The 15,512-nt window shown below is 43.8% G+C and overlaps 1 long non-coding RNA gene across 1 annotated transcript in view; it reads left to right on the top strand.

Annotated features, from left to right (window-relative positions):
- The window catches only part of LOC138805702 (uncharacterized), a 107,167-nt gene that overhangs the window by 1,370 nt on the left and 90,285 nt on the right, over positions 1–15,512 (top strand). The window lies entirely within an intron of this gene.

The following is a 15,512-nucleotide window of genomic DNA, read 5'->3' as shown; positions in this document are numbered from 1 at the left end:
GTGAGGCCGGAAGGAGAAGATCTGGGTGCCCTGGGAGAAGCTCCGCAGGGCCGGGCGAGGGGTGGCGGAGCCGCTGCCGCGCACCGCCGGGTCCGACCGCCCTGGAGGGCACAGCCCGGGCCTCCGTCCCACCCGGCCTCCTCGCCACCCCGCCCCGGAGAGCGCGCCTGGGTGCCCTCCGCGGGCTTTTGTCAGCTGAGATTCGGGGTCCTCTCTTCTGGGGTGGGGTGGGGTGGGGGAGCCCAGAGGGAGGGGAGGCGGCGTGCCTCCCAGCCTGGGAGGGGGGCGGTAGGCAGTGATCGCCAGACCCCGCCCAGCCTCCGTCTCAGCTCCCAGGCGTCAGGGATTTAGAAATCAGGCGCGGGGCGGGGTGGGGGGGGAGGGGGGGAGGCTCCGAGGCGTCCCGGGGTAGGCGGGGGAGAGAGTGACACGGCCGGGCCCCCGCGAGCCCGCGAGCGGCCGCGGTGAGCAATCGCGCGCTCCCCCCCCCACTCCCGCCGCGTGTCCGCGCCGTCTGCGGGACGCCTCCAGTCCCGCCCCCGAGGGTTTTCCGGGAACGGCTGCTGGCCGCGGACGCGGAGCTGAACGGCGAGGACAATTGAGAGAACTGACCGGTGGCGCCCACAGATCGGGCGCCCGCCCGGGGCCGCTGCCCGCCCACGGACGCCCTCGGAAGGAGTTAGCGGGAAGGTGAAAAGGTCGTGTGCCTTCAGGGACTCCTTGGCGATTTTTTACACGCGCGTCGGTGACGCACCAAGCTTGGCTGCCACCTGGTGCGGAGAGCTGGCAGGAGCGTGGGGGTGTTGGCCGGGAGACTCGGGTCAAAGGCGTTCCGGCGGAGTAACGCGGGGCGAGCCGGGAGACGGCCCGAGGGGGCCGGGGCCGGGGGCTCGGGGGTTGAGTGGGGGGCTAGGCGCCCGGACGCGCGCCCCTGGAGGGTGCGGGGGAGTCGCCGGGCCGCACCGGAGACCCAACCCTAGCTGCTCGCTCGAGGTCCAGCTCTCCCGTCTGTCCCGGAGCCCGGGGCCCCCGCCGGCCCAGCCCGCCCTCGAGCGCCGCCTTTCCCAGGGCTGGGCGGTTCTCCCCGGGTGCTCCGACCTCTGCGGGGCGCACGGAAGGGTCGGGAGTCTAATGACCCGGTCGAGGGGAAGGGGCAGCGGAGGAGCTGCGAGAGGCTACGGGCGAGGATCGGGCGCCCACAGCGCCTGGCACAGACCCCGGGGAGCCAGCGCGGCGGAGGAAGCCCGGCCCCGGGTGACAGCCCGGGCGCGCCGCCGCCCCCCCCTCCCCTCCCCAGGCCCGGCCCTTCCCATTCCAGCTCCGCGGGGCGGGCTCAGCGACAGATTTAAGGCGACCCCAGACCGTATCCGTCCTAGGCTTCAGGGAGGTACGCCTGTCACTCAGGATCTAGCAGGTTGACCCACAAGGGAAACGGGGCGTCGCAGATGCCACCTTCTTCCCGGTGGGAACCGATCGCTACCTCGCTGCAGCAAGCGTGTTTTAACCCGTCTGTGCCTGGGCAGAGCAATCCAGGGGCGCAAGCTACGGACATTAGAGCTGCGTTGTTTTTACAAAACTGCATCCGATCTCTTCCTCTTTCCCTGCCGAGTGTGCATTTCCCAGGCCAGACCAGCAGGCCAACAAATAAAGCCACCGATGGAGCACCCCCTGGAGGGACAGCATTCTCCCCCACACCCACCTCCACCATCTTTCCCCCACCTTGGCCCGCACCCGGGCGAAGCACTGAAAATCCCGGCCTTCCTGGATCATGAGCTGACCACCGTTTGGCCTGCTGCTGGTCCCCAGCCATCTAGTAAGGCTTGCCCTGCATGCTCTAAGGGAGACAAATTCAAGTTCTAGTTCTGAGTTTTCCTATGAGGCTTTCCTAGCAGCTTTCTTTTCCACACAAGGTGTTGGGTTAATGGAACCCTATGGCACTGATTAATAATCACCAAATTGTCCTCGCTAGCAATCTCTTTCCTTTGTTGTTGGATTGATTCCACTCAGCAGTGAAAGGGTCAGTTGAAATTGCCATCCCCAAGTAAGAGAGAAAGAATAACTTTCCATGAGAACAAGTGAGAGACAGAGGAGGAATTTGGCAGTATTCCTAGGTTGATTTTATTTTGGTCTCATGAAGAATCCCTTCCTGATACCACACATCCCTACACTAGTTAGGACCCAGTTCCACCTAGGTAAAGAATACTGTCTACTGTTCTCTCAGAGTGCCCAGCAGAGTCAGGTAGTGGTCAGTACCCAGTCTCATGGACTCTGTTCAGAGGATGCTGGAGAAATAAGGTGCCTCCACTTTGTGGGGGGGGGGGAAGGTGGGGAGCCGCTGGCTGCCAGTCTGGCCTTCTTTATGGAAGGGACTTGTTTATGGTAAACCAGCAGCATGGCTTTCATCAAGCTCCCATCAATTTGTCAGAAATCAGATGAGATCCATTGCTCCCAGAAGGCCATTTGAGCCGCTAGCTTCCTCCATGTACTTCAGACTGAGGCAATATGAAGATTCAGGTTGTTAGTACAAAATGATTCCAAGGCATCAAATTTTTTTTTAAAGTCCTTTAAAACGTCTGCCAAATGACTGATTATGCAGAAGGTCTTCTTGGGGGGGGCAATCTTGTGTGTAGCTGTTTCCTTAATGTGGATTGTCAGAAGAGAAGCAAGTGAGTAAAATGAGTAAAATGAGTTTCTGATTCTTCATTTTTTTAACAAGATACTTTGTGTGTGTGTGTGTGTGTGTGTGTGTGTGTGTGTGTGTGTGTGTGTGTGTGTGTGTGTGTGTGTTTACAGGTACGGGATCTTGAACTCAGGGCCTAGGCTCTGTCCCTTAGCTTTATTGCTCATGGATGGCATTCTACCACTTGAGTCATATGCTGGTTAATTGGAGATAAGAGTCTCTCAGATTTGTCCGCCTTTATTGGCTTTGAACCTAGATCCTCAAATCTCAACCTACTGAGTAGCTAATTTTATCCTCAGATCTCAGCCTACTGAGTTACCTGTGCTAGGCTGATTCTTCATTTTTAACCTTGTTTAACTTACCTAATTAAATCTTCAACTTTTGGAGAAACGACATGAAACCTTAAAACAAAGGTACAAAGCATAGTTCTTGCAACACACTGCTCCTGAACATGAGGAAGGAATTTAGTGCTAAATTTGGGATCACACTAGTGGATTCCAAGTGTTTGGTAGTGGTAGAAGTGAGGATTAGATTTTGAAACTGTATTATCTGAAAGAATATTTATAGATTATTTTGTCTTTATTAAGTTACTCTTGGGGAGGGCAGATGCAGTTGAGACAGGGTCTCTGTAGGAAGTAGGCTGGCCTGGAATTTAACAGTCTCCTGCCATCATACTAGAAGAATGCCTTCCAAATTAGGAGAATAAAAATATTAAGAAACAACAGAAACACTCAGAGAACCAATAAACATATCATTAGAGAGAACATAGGCAAAATTTCTAAAGTACTGCTTAAATAGGAGAATCATTAAAAATAAAATTTGAGCAATCAAAGTAATTAAGTGGCTACTCAAAACTTAATAATAGTTTAATGAAAATAGAGAGCTAAAACTGTCAAGAATTTTGAAAGAATAACAATAATTTTCATTTTTGGCAAAACTGGGCTAGGTACTCAAGACCCTGAGGCACTCTACCACTTAAGCAATGGCCCCAGACCTTTTTTTTTTGCTGTAGTTATTTTTCAGATAGGATCTGATATTCTTGACAAGGTTGACCTGGAATCTCAGTCCTCCTACCTACAGCCTCCCATGTAGATGTAATCTCACAATACCACACCTGCTCATTTGTTGACATGGTCTTGCTGACTTGTACCTCAGGCTGACCTCAAACCAACATACTTCAGATGTCAAAGACCTCAATATATAAGACTTAGCTGAGCCCCAGTGCAATGGTTCACATCTATTAATACTGGCTACCCTGGGCAGAAAAGTGCCTTAAACTAAAATAACCAACAACAAAGCTAATTAGAGCAATGTTCCAAATTACATGGTAAATGACATGTTGCCACCAAGCAAACCAAGGAAGCACACGGGCCCTGAGTTGAAATCCCAAAGCAAAGCAAGAAAACAAACAAACCACAACGTAAGAATTGTTTACCAGGATGTGGTGGCTCGTATTTGTAATCATAACTTCTCAGGAGGCTGAAATTGGGAGGACTGTGGTTTGAGGCCAGCCCATGCAAAACGTTCACAAGACTATCTTAGCCAATAAAAAGCTGGGTATAGTAGTTCAGGGCTGTTATATCATCCTTGCTATTCAGGAAACATAAATAAGATGAGGGAGATCCAGATCTGCCCTGAGATTAAAAAAGAGACCCTATTTCAAAAAACAACAAGAGCCAAAAGCACCGTGGACATGGCTCAGGTTATAGAATACTTGCGTAGAAAGTTCAAAGCACTGACTTCAAACCTACTGTCCAAAATAAAAGAATTACTTAATTCCTCCCAATTGAATTGGATTTTATTCTGTGCTGCTCTTAAATGACTCTAGATATGGAGGAAGAGTTTCGAGTGGAGTGGGAAGAAGTCAGTACACTTATAAAGTAACTGTAGTGAATATAAACAAAAGCATGAACAAGCCCCAAAGCAGATTATGGAAAAGCATGCACACTAACTGCATTCTGCAGGCCGGGTGGCAGAGGACTAAGCTAGTTCAGGGGAATGTGTTGCAAAGTGACTCTTTACACTCAAGTTTTTACCCCAGCTGGGTAGTATTCACCATCACACATGCAGAGGGCACTGAAAGAAGGCAACTTGGAATGGAGGTAGGCTCAGATTTTTGTCTTTTTGATGCAAACACATGAGTTAGGAATAGAGAAGAGGGCTGGGAATATGGCTTAGTGGTAGAGTGCTTGTCTAGGCTGCGTGAAGTCCTGGTTTCGAGTCCTCAGTACCACATAAACAGAAAAAGTCAGAAATGGTACTGTGGCTCAAGTGGTAAAGTGCTAGTCTTGAGCAAAAGAAACTTAGGGACAGTGCCCAGGCCCTGAGTTCAAGCCTCAAGACTGGCAGAAGAAATAAAAGAACATAGAAAGGTTAATTCTCTTCGAAATTGTGTACGTTGAGTATTGGTATAGTGCCAAGAGCAATCAATGTGGAAGGAATGGATGAAATTTAGGGGGCAGGGGCAGATTTGCAAAGGATAAGGATCGAACACTGAGGATCCCTGAAGACTGGATTGTCAAGAACACACTGGGGAGGAAGAAGGAAAATCATGAGAGTGTCGTGTCATGAAAACCAGATAGAAGGGAAACTTCCAAAAGGAAGTGTTGGTTATTTGAGTTAGCTTTCTATTACGGAGATAAAATACCTAAAACCATCAACTTAGAAAAAGAGAAAGGTGGGAGAGCACAAAGGAAGAGGTGAAATCATCCAAAAAGAAATGTACTCTTTACCTGACTTACGTAACTGTAACCCCTGTGTACATCACCTTTATAATAACAATAAAAAAAATTTTAAGAGACAGGCTTGTTTTGGCTCATGGTTTTGAAAGTTTCTCTCCACAGCTAAGTACCTATGGCTGCTTTGATTTGGGACTGTGGTAGCACGGGAAAACATGGCTAGCGAGGCCCATGCATCTTATGGCATGGGACACAAAGGACACATCCTCAGAGACTTAGCTTCCTTCCACTAGACCTAATAAAAGTTCCAGCCTGAAGATCAAACCCCTTGACCTATGGTCTTTGGGGGACATTTTAGACAGAAATGATATCAACTAACAAGGAAAATGCTTTCAGGATAAGGAATGAGACACAGTGTAAGATGGCTATTGAGGTACAATGTCAGCAACAGTCACTTCAGTGGAGTGATAGAAGAGATTGGATGAACCAAGTAGTTCATGGAAGGCAGAACAACACAAAACATGACTAATGATATCTCTCAGCCATTTAGCTAAAGGAAAGAGACAGATCATAGGTCTGGAAGGAAGATATGTAAAGGGAAGGTAGTTGTTTGTGTGCATAGAAGATGGACATCCTTAAACACTAAGAGAGTCACGTTTGGGAAAAGTTATAGCACAGAAAGAAAATCAAAGTATTGTTACATGGGAAGGCAAGAGGGAATGCAGGGATTTCCTCCGGATTGGAAGAGAGGCAGCAACTCTGTCATAGCAGTTGGGGAGGGGGAGCTGATGGGTGGAATTACTGTAAGTAGGTTAGACACTGGTTCTCTCCACTCTTCCACGATCTTGATAATGTATGGCATGTGGTAAAAAGTACCGAAAAGGTGCTGAAGGTCTCTAGAGAACTGTGAGCATTGAAGTGGGAGGCCACATGCACCAGCCTGCTGCTATCATTGTTCTTTTGATGACTCTGTAAGTCGACAATAAACGCTAGGAGCACATTTTCCACAGAATCTGCTTTCCTAGAAAAAAGGGCTTTATTTTTTTTAATGAAACTCTAAAAACCCGCTTAACTCGCAAGGAGGCAGTTAATATGGCATTAATGTTTTTGACAACCATAGTGACTCAAAGTAGGTGCTCAATAAATACTATTTAATTAAAATGAAATCTGGCAACTTGAGGGGATGGATGTCGTTGGAAAAGATGGGGGATGATGATGGAAGGAGTGACATTGATTAAGGTGCACTGTGCTCACAATCTGACATACTGAATTGAAACTCCTTTGCACAATCATAAAAATTAATTCCATGGTTAATTAAAAGAAAAACTGTTTTAGAAAAGGATTTTTTCTAATTGCTATCTACAACAAATTAGTGACTGTGTCTACTGATATACAAGTGGACTATCCCCCCAAATAGCTGTTGACAATAATGATATCTTGCCTTTCTTCTCCCGTTCTCTTTTGTGTCCTTTAGTCCCTTAGACATAGCCCAAGAAGAATTTTCATTGAACGCTTGTACTAGGCATCCACACTCTGATTTGTTTGAATAACTTGTGTGAAACACAGCAGAATCATTTCTTTGGTCTTATAAAGACTCAGCATCATCACTACACACTTTTAGAGATACATGGGTTTTTAAAAATAGTTATACAATATCTATGTAGACAGTTCAATCAAATGTTTGTCAATGGGCATTCTTTTCAATAAAGCACCTTTTCTTCATTTTGTTATGTGAAGCTATCAAAATGTCACAGTGTCTTGCCTACTATGCATGAAGTGATGAATTATTATTTGTTGGTTGATTTTCAGTCACAAAATGCAACTGCCCTGATGGAATTGCTCTAGTGCCACACAAAAGCTTAATAGGACAGGAGAAACCCATGTAGAACAGAACAGGCTTCTTTTGGAAATTGTGTGTTTTATGAAGTCTTTAGTCTATTGGTCAATAGGTTAGCTTCTGGTGGGCATATTTTTTCTCCTGCTCATGTGATACAAATCCAACAGCAGGGATGCGACAGAGCAATGTATTCAGTCAGGAAAAGTATTTGTAAGAGATACCCTCTGCACTTTCTTCCTGATTTTTCCTGTACAAGTTTTCACTGCAGAAACTGGAAAGAATAGAAATATAAACGTTGAGATGGCAAGTTTCAATGTGAGAGATGATAAAACAAAATCTGTCCGTTTGCAATGTCAAACAAAAAACTTGGGATTTTTTTCCTTCCCTCCCTCTCTCCCTCTCTCCCTCCCTCCCTCCTTCCTTCCTTCCTTCCTTCCTTCCTTCCTTCCTTCCTTCCTTCCTTCCTTCCTTCCTTCCTTCCTTCCTTCCTCCTTTCTTTTCTTTCTTCTTTCTTAATTTTTTGGTGGTAGTAATAGGACTTGAACTTAGGGCCTGAGCAGTATCCTTTACCTTTGTTGGTTCAAGGCTGGCATTCTACCACTTGAGCCACAACTCCATGGACTTTCCAGCCTTTTGGTAGTTTATTGGTGTTAAAGAGTCTCACAAGCTTTCCTGCCTGAGATGACTTCAACTGCAATCCTCAGATCTCAGCCTCCTCCATAGCTAGGATTGTAGTCATGAGCTATGAGTGCCCAGCAGGGACTCTTAAATTATAGCTTATATTCAAAGACTTTGAAGCATACCTGGGAATTACTATCCTCTAAAGATCATTTGTTCTCCTTCCCATGCCACAGGTGGGGAAACTGAGGCAGATTACAAGGTCACATGTACCTGACTTATATAACAATTCTTTGGCAGACTAGAATATGAGAAATGGGCCTTTTAAACTGAACATATATCCTAAAGTAAGTGAAATTAAAACTTTATAATAATAAAATAATGCTAAATAACACAACTTGCTTATAGTTTGAAAATTCACAGGAGTTTGTTTAGTGTATATTTTGTGAGGCCAAATGCTGCCAGCAAATTCATAAAGTTCTGCCACATCTAGTTTGGTGTGTAGAGGAGCATTTTTTGCTCTAATTCTTTTCTGAATTTTTAAAAGCCCTTTGTGGTTTCAGAGACAGACTAATTATATTGGGGACATGAACTGGATATAGTCAAAAGAACCCAAACTTCACTCATACTCAAATTTGCTCAAACATACTGAGATTAATATTACCTGCCAAAGCAAACTCTTATCTAATTGATTTTCAAGTTGCTTTGGATGTTGGTTTGAGAATATCTGCTTTCAAAGCACTCATGCACCTTAGGCAGCTCAATTCTGAAATCTATGTACTTCCTATGAGTCCTGATCACGTCAATAGTTTTTATTATGCAGATATCTGACAACAACATGCACATCATATTCAAGAGGAAGTATCTCACAAATTCCAAGATACATGAGTGAGTGGTAATTAGAGTTTGTTAATTTCCTATGAAGAAACAGAACCCAACTGGTTTATCTAAAAAGTGATTTAGACAGGCACCGTGACTCAAGCCTGTAATTCTAGCTACGCAGGAAGTGAGATCTGAGGATCACTTTTCAAAACTCTTATTTCTAATATATCACCCAAAAACTGGAAGTGAAGCTGTCACTCAACTGGTAGAGCTCTAGCCTTGAGCAAGTGAGACTATATGAAATACTCTGACCTTGAGTTTTATTTATTTATTTGATTATTCATCTATATGTTTTTTTCATTGCTCAGAAGTTTTATTGTGGTATTTCCATACATACATTGGCTTTAGTTTTTTTTATTAGGGTTGGCGTGCATATTTTATAATGGGTTTTCTGTGTTTGGAGCGCTATTTTTTTAAATCTAAATATCCAACTGTGGCAGATAGATGAGTTTAGCTTTTATTTCAAAATCTGAGGTGAGTGCTTCACTCAGGGTCAGCTGTGAATAAAATTACAAAGCAGGAAAAAGAGGACATTTTTAACTTCGTTTTCTTTTTGGCATATGTCCTTACATTTTGTTCTCTTCTCTCTTCATGAAGGTCTTTAAAGACATTTATAGCTGGAAGAAGGTGACATATGCCCCATTTCAGGTACCACTGTCAATGAAGTAGGAAAGTGTTTTAGAGGCAAGGATTTTTCTAGATTAACCTCCCAAGGCTATTGAAACATGGAACTACACATATTTGTGGTTGAGAGTACTAGTAGGTTCAGAATTGAAACAACTTTTGAGAATGAAAGGAAGACTTGAAGATTTCTACATGCATCCTATGAACCATTTATAAAATAATGTATTTTCTCCAAAAAATGTAAAGTTTCAAGGGAACACAATTCCTAATCTTCAAGTGGGAAGCTGTGCAATCTGTTACTTTGCAAATCTTACACATTATGTTTTCTTGAGATACGTTCAGACTCTTAGAACAAAAGAATTCCTTGACTATATTAAGATATATTTCTTTTCTTTTTCTTTTTAATTTTTTTGTGTGTCTGCCCTGTGGCTTGAACTCAGGGCCTGCACACTATTCCTGAGCTTTTTAGCTCAAGGATAGCACTCTACCACTTGAGTCACACCTCCACTTCCAGCTTTTTGGTGTTTAATTTGACATAAGAGTCTCACAGACTTTCCTGCCTGAGCTGTCTTCAAACCACAATCCTCAAATCTCAGCCTCCTGAATAGCATGGATTATAGGTGTGAGCCACCTGTGCCCAGCTTAAGGGCTTAAGATGTGGAACAGCCCCCCATTTGTCTATGGTATCAGTTAATTCTTATTTAAAATATGATCTTTTTTTGGAGCATTTAGATTTATGTCTAAGTAGCGATGGGAAGAGTGTCAGGGAGTTTCACTGACAGGCAGTAGAAAACAGAACATGATTTCCCAGCAGCGCTCTGGGAGTCTGCTTCCAGCTTAGTCCTAACTCTCACTGAAGTTCTAAACACATGACTTTGTCCTGTTTTCTTCTAGTTTGTTCCCAAAATGATTGCAAAGTTTGGCAATGAACTTCAATACAGGGTTCTTCTCATGCAGATGAACAACTTAATCTGCCAAATGCCTCAGCAAGACCTGGGAACATGTGTTCCCCTCACAGGGAGCTTGTTGGTCCTGACAGATGCCCCTGGGCTCTCATCTGTTCATCTCTCAAGATGGCCACTGTCTAGGAGGAGACTAGCCGGGAAATAAGTTAGGTTTAGATATGTTAATAAGGTGAGTTACAGAGAAGGAGCTCAACAAAGCATATGAAATAACAGCATTTTATTACTCACAGACTCCAAGAGAGATGAGGGCAACATAGCTAGAGGGACCAAGGGGGAAGTGGGGAGCTCTACCAACAGGGAGGAAAAAAGATAGGGGACAATCCTTTAAGCACAAGCCTTTACTGGGATCCAGGATGTCCCCAGGCTGGTTTCCTGTAAGAAGTTATATCTGGTGGGCTTAGAGAAGGCAGACAGGAACTCTGCAGACACACAGTGACTAAGCATACATCACACGGTAGTGTGCAGTTCATCCTGAGTGCGGGGACTCTCAATTCAATTAAATAAGTTCTGTCTAGGTCTTCTATGGGGAATGATTTCCAAGAGGTGTACAGGTAAGCTAGTTTTCTTCATCAGCCATCTTCAGGAAGTGGGATGATGTGGAGAGTTAGAAGCTATGTAAAAACCAGCCAAGCCCTGCTTCTATTAACATGGATGTTGATAGCTATGCAAAACTATAGAGTACACTATTCAATTCTTCCTTCTGGGATTCCTGTGTTTTCATCTTTTACAGCCAGGACTTTTTTTCTGATCTAAAACCAAATCATTCTGCCATGTTGAGGATGATTGCAAAAACTCAACCTCACAGTGGCTTGCTGCCATCTTGCTGGAATGTGGGAATGTGGGAAGAGTGTGTAGAGTGCTATTCCAGGACATCATGGACAGCTCCCCACATGCCAGCTCATATGCACAACTATTATTTGGATCCTCCCAAGACAGTTCGTGAATTATGTTCCTAATTCTGAGCGTGAGCACTGAGGAAAAGGTGGACACTGTGCCTTGTGCCTGTTTGTATGTACTGACACTCGCAGCAAGAAATATGATAGTAGAAGAAAACACCATCAGAGGCTACAAGGCTTGTCAGGACCACAAAAGAAAACACAGACTTGATAAATGGGATTACACCAAACTAAAAAGTTTCTGCACAGCAAAGGACATAGTTATAAAGTAGGGTTACTGAATCTAACTGTTGCCATCCTGGCCATGTGTTGGATAATAGGGTATTGGGTTTAACTAGTGCCACCTTGTCTTCATGGTAGATGCGGGGAAGTCCCACCTTCCAGGTGTTAGGAGTGACTGAATTTCTAGAAGCAGGGGCCCATTATTGGACCTGCCATTCTTGGGTTGTGAACTCTCAAGCTCCCTGTGACCCTTCCCCAACCGGACCCTATTTAGGCTCCAACCAGCTCATGTCTCCATGTTCATGTCCTGTCTCCTGCCTCCTGGCTCTTCTCCGGTCACCATGGTGTCCCATTTCAGCTCTCCATTGGAGCTGATCTGGTTTGTTGGATTTGTTTTTCTGTTTTTTCTTTCTTCTCCAGCTCTCAGAGCTGTTTTCTGACGGTGTTAGGTGTGTTTGTGGGACTGCAGATCATTGAGCTGAGAGTCCGTCTGCAGACACCGACTGTCTAATAAAGATTCTGGATTCAATCTCCCAAAATGTGGCTTCTCTGTTTTCTCACTATATAACAATTACTAAACTAGAAAGATAGCCAGGGGCTGGGAAGGTGGCTCAGTGGTAGAGCATTTGCCTTGCATGCATGAGGGCCTGGGTGCGATTCCTCAGCACCACATAAGCAAAAAGAAAAAAAAGCCGGAAGTGGCACTGTGGCTCAAGTGGTAAAGCACTAGCCTTGAGCTGAAGAGCTGAGGGACAGCGCCCAGGCCCAGAGTTCAGGACCCAAGACTGGACCCCCCCAAAAAAAAAGAAAGAAAGAAAGAAAGAAAGAAAGAAAGATAGCCAAAAGACTGGGAAAAGATCTTTACCACCAACGTATCAGACAAAGGCCTAATTTTCAATATATAGAAGAAACTCAGGAAAATAAACCCATCCCAAAGCTAATCAACCAATTACTAGATGGGCAAAGGTGCTAAGGAGAAAATTCTCAGAAGAAGAGGTAAGACTGATAAAGAAACACATGAGGAAATACTCATTTTCCTTGGATAAAGGAAATGCAAATCAAAACAACTCTAAGAGTCCATCTCACCCCTGTTAGATAAACCAACATTGTGAATTTGAACAACAACAAATATGGGTGAGGATATGGGAAAATTACCACTCTTGGTGGTAATTTAAACTAGTATAACCACTCTGGAAAGTTTTTTGAGATTCTTCAAAAAACTAAACATAGGTTTTCCTACAACCCAGACATACCACGCCTGGGCATCTACCCAGAACATCACAAGCCAGGATACTATAAAGACACTTGCACGTTCATGCTCTTTTCTGACCTATTCACAATATCCAAGTTGTGAAAACAGGCCAGATGACCTCCAATAGATAAGTGGATCAAAAAAATGTGGTACCTATACTCAATGGCATTTTGCACAGCTATTAGAAAGAATAATATTATGTCATTTGCAGGAAAATGGATGGACCTGGAACAATTTTTGTTAAGCAAGGTAAGCCAAGTTCTGAGAGACAAGTGGTGCATGTTTTCTCTCATATGCAGAAGCTAGATCTAAAGTACACCAGGACAATGAATTATGCAGTTCTCTAGGCATTCACAAACAATGAAACCAAAGGAGAATAGGATACTCTTAGTCGAGGAAGAGAAAGACCTAATACCTATATGCATCTGATCATACAAAATAAGATTTATCAAAATGAACTGCAGGAAATGGAAACAAGAGGGTTTTTTTTGCTGCTTTTGGTTTTCTTTGTTCTATTTGTCTGTTTGTTCATTTATTTATCTTTGGGAGTATAAAGGGAGCCACAGAAATGGAGGGACAAAGGGTGAACAAATGCAGAAGTGGTACTCACTGGACACTATGTTGAAAATGAACTATAAAACTTGAGGGTAGGGATGGGAGGGAAAAACTGGGAGAGAGTAAAGGAAGGGATGACATTGTCCAAAAAGAAATGTACTTTTTACCTTACTTATGTAACCGTTGTACATCAATTTTATAATAACTAAAAAATTTTAAAAGGAAAACACAACAAAGAAAGTATAGATTATATACTAGTATATATTAGGACAGGAGGCTTTGGCCCACGGACAGAGGGTGAAAGAATACACTAAGATAGTGGCAAGCAAGAAAGGAAAGCATTATTCACTGTCCATGAGAAGAAATGGTCCAGAAACTCTAAGTGGCATCTACCCTGTAGGATAATCATTAGACCAAAGCTGAAGGAAGCTGGGCCAAATTTGGAGCAGATAGAAGAAGTTGGTTCCTCTGACAGATGGTGTTGGTGTGTCCTGATTAGACTAGCATGCTGACCAGGGTGCGGCTTGGGCCCAAAGACATGACATGTCAAGGATTGTAGTTACTGTTGCATGTTAGAAAAGATAAGAAGTTACTAGTGGGTTTGAAAAAAACATACATAAGGTTAAACAAGATCCTGTACAAAATTTAATTCAAGTACAACATGAAATTATTTCGCCCTGTTTGGTGGCTTTACAAAGCAGACATGTCTTGCTAGAATACTCTCCTGGGGTGATTTCTAAGGATGAAGGCATATTGGTATTCAGAGGAGAACAGGAATATTTATTTTATGAAGAATTTTGAGCATTAATTAAGTAAAAATGGAAGGAAGACCTATGACAGTGGCTCATGCCTGTAATTCTAGCTATTCAGGAGGTTGAGATCTGGGGTCCTAGTTTGAACAAAGCTGAGGAAGAAAGGCTCTTTCTTTTCCTAATTATCCACCAAAAAGCCAGAAGTGGAGTTATGGCTCAAGTGGTATAGTGAAAAAGCTAAGAGACATTGGCTAGACCTTAAGTACAAGCTTCAGCACTGACAGTAAAAAAAAAAAAAAATCAAAGGAAGAGGTTTTTGTTTTTTTTAAGAAATATAATTTTATTATTATTAAGGTGTTGTTGAATAGAGGGGTTACTGTTTTAAAGGACAGGTAAGCCAGGTGCCGGTGGCTCACGCCTGTAATCCTAGCTACTCAGGAGGCTGAGATCTGAGGATCGCGGTTCAAAGCCAGCCTGGGCAGGAAAGACTGTGAGACTCTTATCTCCAATAAACCACCAGAAAACTGGAAGTTACGCTGTAGCTCAAGTGGTAGAGCACTCGCCTTGAGCTGAAAAGCTGAGGGACAGTGCCCAAGCCCAGAGTTCAAGCCCCATGATCGACAAAAAATAAAAATAAAAAAAATAAAGGACAGGTAATAATAAGATTTCTTTTTGGACAATGTTATCTCTTCTTTAGCTTTTACCCAGTGACCCCCTCTCCCCTCCATGCCATAAGATACACAGTTCATTTTCCACGTAGTGTCTACTGATTACCATGTCTACATTTGTTCATCCTTCCTCCCTCCTTTCTCTGTCCTCCCTGCTTGGAGCTGCTGTCCCAAGAGACAGAAAAAAAGAACAAATCAAACCAAACCAAACAAAAAAATAAAAGCAAAAGCAAACAATACTACCTGCAACACTGAAGTTTTTGTTTGTATGTTTTTTTTTTCTTTTGAGCAAGTGCAAATGCAGGTAGAAGAAGGTGGCATTTTTTTTTTGTTTGTCTGACATGTACTTCAGTGTTAGTAGGAAGGTTCTACATTTCTGGATTCCCAGTGGAGACAGAGGGCCCACAATCCAGGTTTCTATTCCTTTACTCTGGGGTCTAGTCGGGGGAGCAATTTTGGAGCCCTGTTGGAGCTAGGTCAGGGGAAAGACAATGCACAGGAGGTGATAGACTTCATGTTATTTCATTCTCCAATATATATTAGTATTTTTTCAGAACATTTTCAGACCAATTTTGACAATTCAGGCCAATAGACAACTTACTTGTGAGGTTAGAAGTTCTCCATAGAGAGTACATCACGCTTTTAATGCAAGAGGCTTCTGGCAATGTCTGATTGTTCATAGAGCTAGTGGATGGGCTCATACTGATTAAGCCGTGACTAGAGCAAATGTTCTCAATATTATGAAGTCCAGGAGGTGGGTTTGTTGCTGACATAAAAACCATCCTCAGCCACATGCTGGTCCAAACGCACAAGGGGGCTGTTAGAGCCGAGATGCTACATCTATCTAACAAAAGATAGATTTACTGCAATTCTGACAACCACA

This window comes from Dipodomys merriami, unplaced genomic scaffold, assembly GCF_024711535.1.
Source record: "Dipodomys merriami isolate MVZ:Mamm:240054 unplaced genomic scaffold, mDipMer1.0.p SCAF_4, whole genome shotgun sequence".
Lineage (NCBI taxonomy): Eukaryota > Metazoa > Chordata > Mammalia > Rodentia > Heteromyidae > Dipodomys > Dipodomys merriami.
Note: the sequence above shows the minus strand (reverse complement) of the source record. Positions and strands in the feature narration are given on the sequence as shown.